Raw genomic sequence first — 5,977 nt, 5'->3', positions numbered from 1 at the left:
CTTTGGCTGTTTCTTCTTCTTTCCTCTAAATCAAATGTGATCATAGATTATTAGAACCAGACATGTTCACTTTGAGAATAAAGCCGACTGGTTCATCAAATCCATGCAAGTTTGTGTAGTTTCTCTTGGACTGATGCAGTTTTGGCACCATCTTGTTTACTGATCAACAAACAAAACATTAGATTGACCAACTCTCTAATTCAGTACATGCAAACTTCCTTCATGAATTAGTAAGAATGTAAAAGTGTGTGTTGCAGATTAAAGCGTCTTTAAATGTAAGTGCACTCTGTGAGCTGCAGGAGAGTGTGTGGACTTTGTGCACATAAATGGTCATGACATTTTACAGCAGGAGTTGTGCACAGTGAGTCATAGTGAGTGTGTGTGTGTGTGTGTGAGAGAAAAGTTCTGCTCTGCCGCTGGAAAGACTGTTTACACACTGAACATTAATGCTTCTGTGATGACGACTGTGTCACAGTGCAGCAGCGTTTATATAAGCAAAGCATGTGCACGTACATGTATATAGTGTGTGTGTGTGTGTGAATGTGCAGGACAGGAGGGGATGTAGGAGAGTCTGACAGCACCGAGCACAGCTGGATTGTGGGAAATCTGGTGTAAGAGCGGGGGATCAAGTTGTGTGTTGTTCAGAGAACAGAATCTCAGGTCACCGGGATCGTCAGCAACTTTTTCAATAAGGTTAATGTACAGCAAAAAACACTACTACATAACATGATTATCCATGATCTCATTGAAAAGGCATAATGAAATATTGACTTACTTATTGTTAAAATAATAGTGCTGCAATAATCATCCTCTTGGTGAATTAATCAATAAATAATCCAGCAATGGTAAACATGATTTATGATTTGCATTTTTTCTCTTTTATGTCTGTGTAAACTGTTTGTCTTTGTTTTGGCCAATATCCTGATCGATTCAATATAATTTATTTATTAATTAAAATGAATTGATCAAAATCATCTGCAGGTTAATTTCTTTATCAAAATTATTTAAACTCTGAAATCACTTGACTGAGCTACAGCTGCTTTTTATGGGTTGAGAAGGTCCCACAGCAGCTGCAAAGAAACTTCCTCACAAATTCCAATTAAACAGCAGAGAGGCAGGTCCCAGCATGCAACGTGTGTGTCTGTGTGTGTTTGTTTGTGTGTCTGTGTGTGTGTGTTTCCCTACAGATCACACACACATTAAAACTCATCCTCCTACATCCATTCTCAATCCCCACATGACACATTAATCTATTTCAGGCCCTCACCTGGTGTTTCCTCGTGCACTCAGCTGCAGCCGTGCACGCGCACACCTCCAGCGTGCACCAGCACTGCGCATGCATGTCTGTTTGTTTTTTTTGTACCCCTGTGGGATGGAGAAAGTTTGAGGAGACAATGAATGTGACACCTCACAGATTGATAACAAAGGCCTGTTGGAGCTGTGTCCTCCACACCCAGCCTGCACAGGGGGCTGCACGGCAAAACACACGCACGCACACCGGAAGTCAGGAGTGTTGGGGTGTCAAAGTAAAAGCAGCGAAGAGGCCTCAGGGTTTGTTGTTAAAACAACAAATAACTGAAGCGTGTGTGTGGGTTTGATCAATAGTTGTTTTGAAATTGAAGTTGCATGCGTAGATAATGACTCCTGCTTTATTAGACACTCACGTTCTTCTGTCTTCAATGGGCCTTCGTCAAAAAACCTTCATGTGCAGAACTTGGAACAAAGCATGATGGTTTGTTGTGTGATGATTGTATTTCTATATTTTAGTGCTGGATTTTGTCATTTATCTATTTCTATTTCATTATAATACCGACCCATGAGTCTGAAATAAAGCTTTACAAACTAAAAGATGGCTTCTTGCTTACATGTTGCATATTCAGCAAATCTGAGGTTCAGTATTATTATACAGGGGGGAGCTGCTTGAGCTGCTCCCCCGCGACCCGACCCCGGATAAGCGGACGAAAATGAGATGAGTATTATTCCATCTTAAAAATTAGTTACTGGTCACCATGGTGTCCCACAGCATTTTGTTCTGGTATTTTGACAAAAACCTTTAAAAAGTCTCTAATTCAACCAATATTTCTTTATATTTGAAATGATTGTACCGTATTTGCTTATTTAGTTTCCATATACTCTTCTTTTTCTTGTCAGATTAAAATATTTGCCATTGTTTTAGATTCTATTTCATTGCTGCTCGCCCTCAGTTCTTAGTTCTGTCATTTATTATATTCAAATTGCAGCTTGGTCAGAGACCGTACAGCACGTCCGGAAATGGCAGCTCTTATTCTGACAGCAGCAACCGGAACCAGGTGACGTGGTGGGGTCTAGCCTTACACGTGTCTCCTCTCGCTCAGTGCAGTTCCTCCCGGTGCAGGTGACGAGTGCAGCGGGACCGAGGAGCTTCTCTCAGCGGGGAAACAGCCTCTCATCTCTGGCCTGTGTTCAGCCGCAGCTCCGGTCCAGTGTGGAGGTTCCGCTCGGTCAAAGAAGGAGTTTGTGTGTTTCTCTTCTTTTCCGCTGGTTCACTTCGCTGTTCTCTGCGGAGTCTGCGGTCGGTCCCCCCCTCCCCTCCCCGAGCAGCGCCGCTTTGCGCTGAGGTTACACCGGCGAGCAGCGCGCTTCAGCCGGGGCAGCGCCGGAGCAGGAGACGGAGCAGCCGAGCGGACGGAGGTTAGCGGGCACCGGGGGAAGCACCGTGCGGAGTCGGTGGAGGCAGCAGCCGCAGCAGCACGCAGTGACAGGGATGCTCTCCCCCCGCAGACACTGAGGGAAGGAGCTGCCTCTGGAGCTGGAGGATTTATGGGACATATTGGCCGGATTTCCCCCGTCGTTGCAAACTTGTGTCCGGGATGGGGAAGGAGCAGGAGCTGCTGGAAGCCGCCCGGACCGGGAACGTCGTCCTGGTGGAGAAACTGTTGAGCGGTAGGAAGGGGATCCTGGGGTCCGGGTCCGGCTCCATCCCCCTGCCCAACCTGCTCAGGTGAGAGAGACTGTGTGAGAGAGAGAATGAGAGAGAGAGAGAGAGAGAGAGAGAGACAGAGTGTGTGTGTGTCAGAGACAGAGAGAGAGAGAGAGAGAGTGTGGTCCAGGTATAACTCATGTTTTGGGAAAATTATGGGGAAAAAATGTTTTAAGGTCAGGTTTAGACTAAGGTTAAGTTTAGGTTTACATTAGGGTTAGGGTTATGTTAAGGTAAAGTGTAGGGCTACGTTAGGGTTAGGTTAAGATTAAAGTAAGGCTTAGGCAACTGGTAACTATGCTTAAGGCTTAAGCTTAAATTAAGGTTAGGTTAAGAATAGGTTTAGGTTAGAGTGAGGTTATGGCTAAACCTAGGCTCAGGTTGAGGTTAGGGTTTAGCTTAGGGTTAGGGAAGTAGTTACTATAGTTAAGGCTAGAGTTAGACTCAAGGATATCCATGTTAGTCAATCTAATGTTCCCGTGTGTGTGTGTGTGTGTGTGTGTGTGTGTGTGTGTGTGTGTGTGTGTGTGTGTGTGTGTGTCATATATAACTAAGCATCACCATAAAGATCGATGCACCAGTGATGAAACTACTTCTCCAATCCCAGCTTCACCTTCCTCAGCTGCAGCATCGACTGGTCCCTATATAAATAGACTGACAGTATATTCACACTAAGACACATATATATATACACACACAGAGCTCCGTAACAGCAGGACGTTGTTTCCATACATCGTCCCTGAGATAAAATAGTTTTGCACCAGTGGAGGAAGAGAAAGCAGAGGATGTGTGTTGTGAAAAGTCCACAACAGTTGTGTGAGTCAAGGTGCTTATTTAAAACGCTGCAGGCCAACGTGTGTTCTAATCTGCAGCCGGCACATACCTCAGATAGGTCCTGTTATTACTGGACAGTGGAACAGGGGTCGTCGTCATGTCCCGCCGTGTGGGTGTGTGTGTGTGGGGGGGGAGAGGCCTCTGCACACTGAGCACAAAAAGAACAGACAGCACCGTCATGCCTCCACCGGACAGCTGTCTTAACGCTGCTTTCCCGAACATGACGAGGAACCGGTGGGATGCTCAAATGATGGAAAACAAAGTCCAGTGTCTATTTTCATGTTTCTGCCCCAAATATCTGCATATTCCTTTTCTTGGGTAGCAGTAGAAGTAGCCTATGTGGGTTTTGAAGGCACATAGGCTACAGGGGCCTATGTGCCTCATAGGGGCTGGAAATGTCCACGTTCTAACCCTTTCCTATCGCCACGTGTCAAAATGCTACACGTGATATGACGGCACGGAACAATTTGTACAACGCGAGCAAAACAATATTTTACTTTCTTCACAGAACAACGTGCTTTGCAGATCTTACAAATGCCTCCTGTCTACAATGCTGAGTTTATTTGAAGGAATATCCTAACCTATGAGATCACAGAAACGATTAATGACGGGCCAGTAGGGGGCGATAGAGTCTACATCGAACAATTCCTTGAATAGCAGGAAAGAACATCGTGAGAGGGGGTCACTGAGTTTATCGTTGTTTTCATTCCCTTTGCTTTTCCTACTGTGACATGACAAAATATCAAAGGCCTGTGGATCCGTGATCTCAGATTTCACCTCTTCACCTTTGACCTGAACCATGAATCAAGATTATACTTTGCTTGAGGAATTTGCAAATGGCGCCAACAGTGACTATTGCAGGTGAAGCATCCTTTTGTTTCCCTACTGGAGCCGCACCAGTCTTCTGCTGGGAGAACAACTAACTGCTGGGGGAGTTATGGCCCCCCTCCTCCCGCCCCTGCAGCCCCTCCCTGCCTCCCTGTGCCGAGGCCGAGCCAGGTGACGAGGAGATCAAAAGCAAGGGCGTACCGGGAGGAGTACCGCCTCGGGGCCCTTCGTGCACACAGCCTCGCGAACCAGGCTGAGGTCTCACGGTGGCGGGCGGGGCACACACACACACACACACACACACACACACACACTGGAGCCAGAGGTTCACACACACTGGGAAACCACAGGGGTCCGGGGACTCCTGCAGGGGCCTTAAAGGGCAAGAAGCGGCCTCGTTCAAAATAGAGACAGCGTGATTTAAACTCTGGTTAATTCATGGGAAGTCGGCTCCGTGAGGGGGGGGCATTTAAAATGCAGATTCTGATCCGAGGATTCACTCAGAGGAAGCGACTGCAGCACTCACCTGCGAGAGCCGCAGAGAGTTCAGCAGCTGTGATGAATGCTTGGTTGACCCTGGACAGGCTGATAAAATGGTCTATTTTGATATCTAACAGATTTCATTACCGGCTGTAATAAGTGGTCAGGAGCCGGCGTTTCTATCGGTTTGTGGTTTTGCTGCCGTGGTTTATTCTCATTGTGTGTTTCTGTTTTTCTGGACCTTTTATTTCCTCCTTGAGAATAACTCGGTCGAGATGAGGAATCGTTGAAGCCGCTCGCACGCTGATGTTCGACTGTTGGTTCCCATATAATCTTTTTATGAGAGCAGAAGTAGCTTTGTCACATAATAGATGTAATAATTTTCATAGTGTCACTGAGTTTTACTGCTGCTGGCGTGGCTCAGTCAGTGTTTCAGTTTGATCAGTTTGAACTCTGGGAGACATTCATGGTCCCCAGAGGACGAATCCTGCTGATGCTCAGATGTTTCTTGTGTGAGGTTCAAATCACTGGAATGTCTCTTGGATGAGTTGCTGGGACATTCAGGGTTTTTGAGACTCTCTCTTTTCCTCTTGCTCAATCGTCTGGGCAAGTTTTATATTTTGTTTTTCTCGTATTCATATCTAACGTTCAGCATAAATGTGACTTTTCAGAGTGAGGATTCAGTGACGCTGCTATTTTACAGGAAAAAAGTTGCATATTTTTTACTTTAAACTTGATTAAAAATGAGTGTGTGGTCTTAAGTTATCGTCTGATCATGTTTGTGCTTCACCAGATGAGTTTGTGTTGATAAAAAACGACTCGTTGAAGATTAATAAGCTCTGCTCATCACTTTGTGTATCTCATCTCCCAGATTGT

Source organism: Pleuronectes platessa, chromosome 22 (genome assembly GCF_947347685.1).
Source record: "Pleuronectes platessa chromosome 22, fPlePla1.1, whole genome shotgun sequence".
Lineage (NCBI taxonomy): Eukaryota > Metazoa > Chordata > Actinopteri > Pleuronectiformes > Pleuronectidae > Pleuronectes > Pleuronectes platessa.
This window is presented reverse-complemented; position numbering follows the sequence as displayed.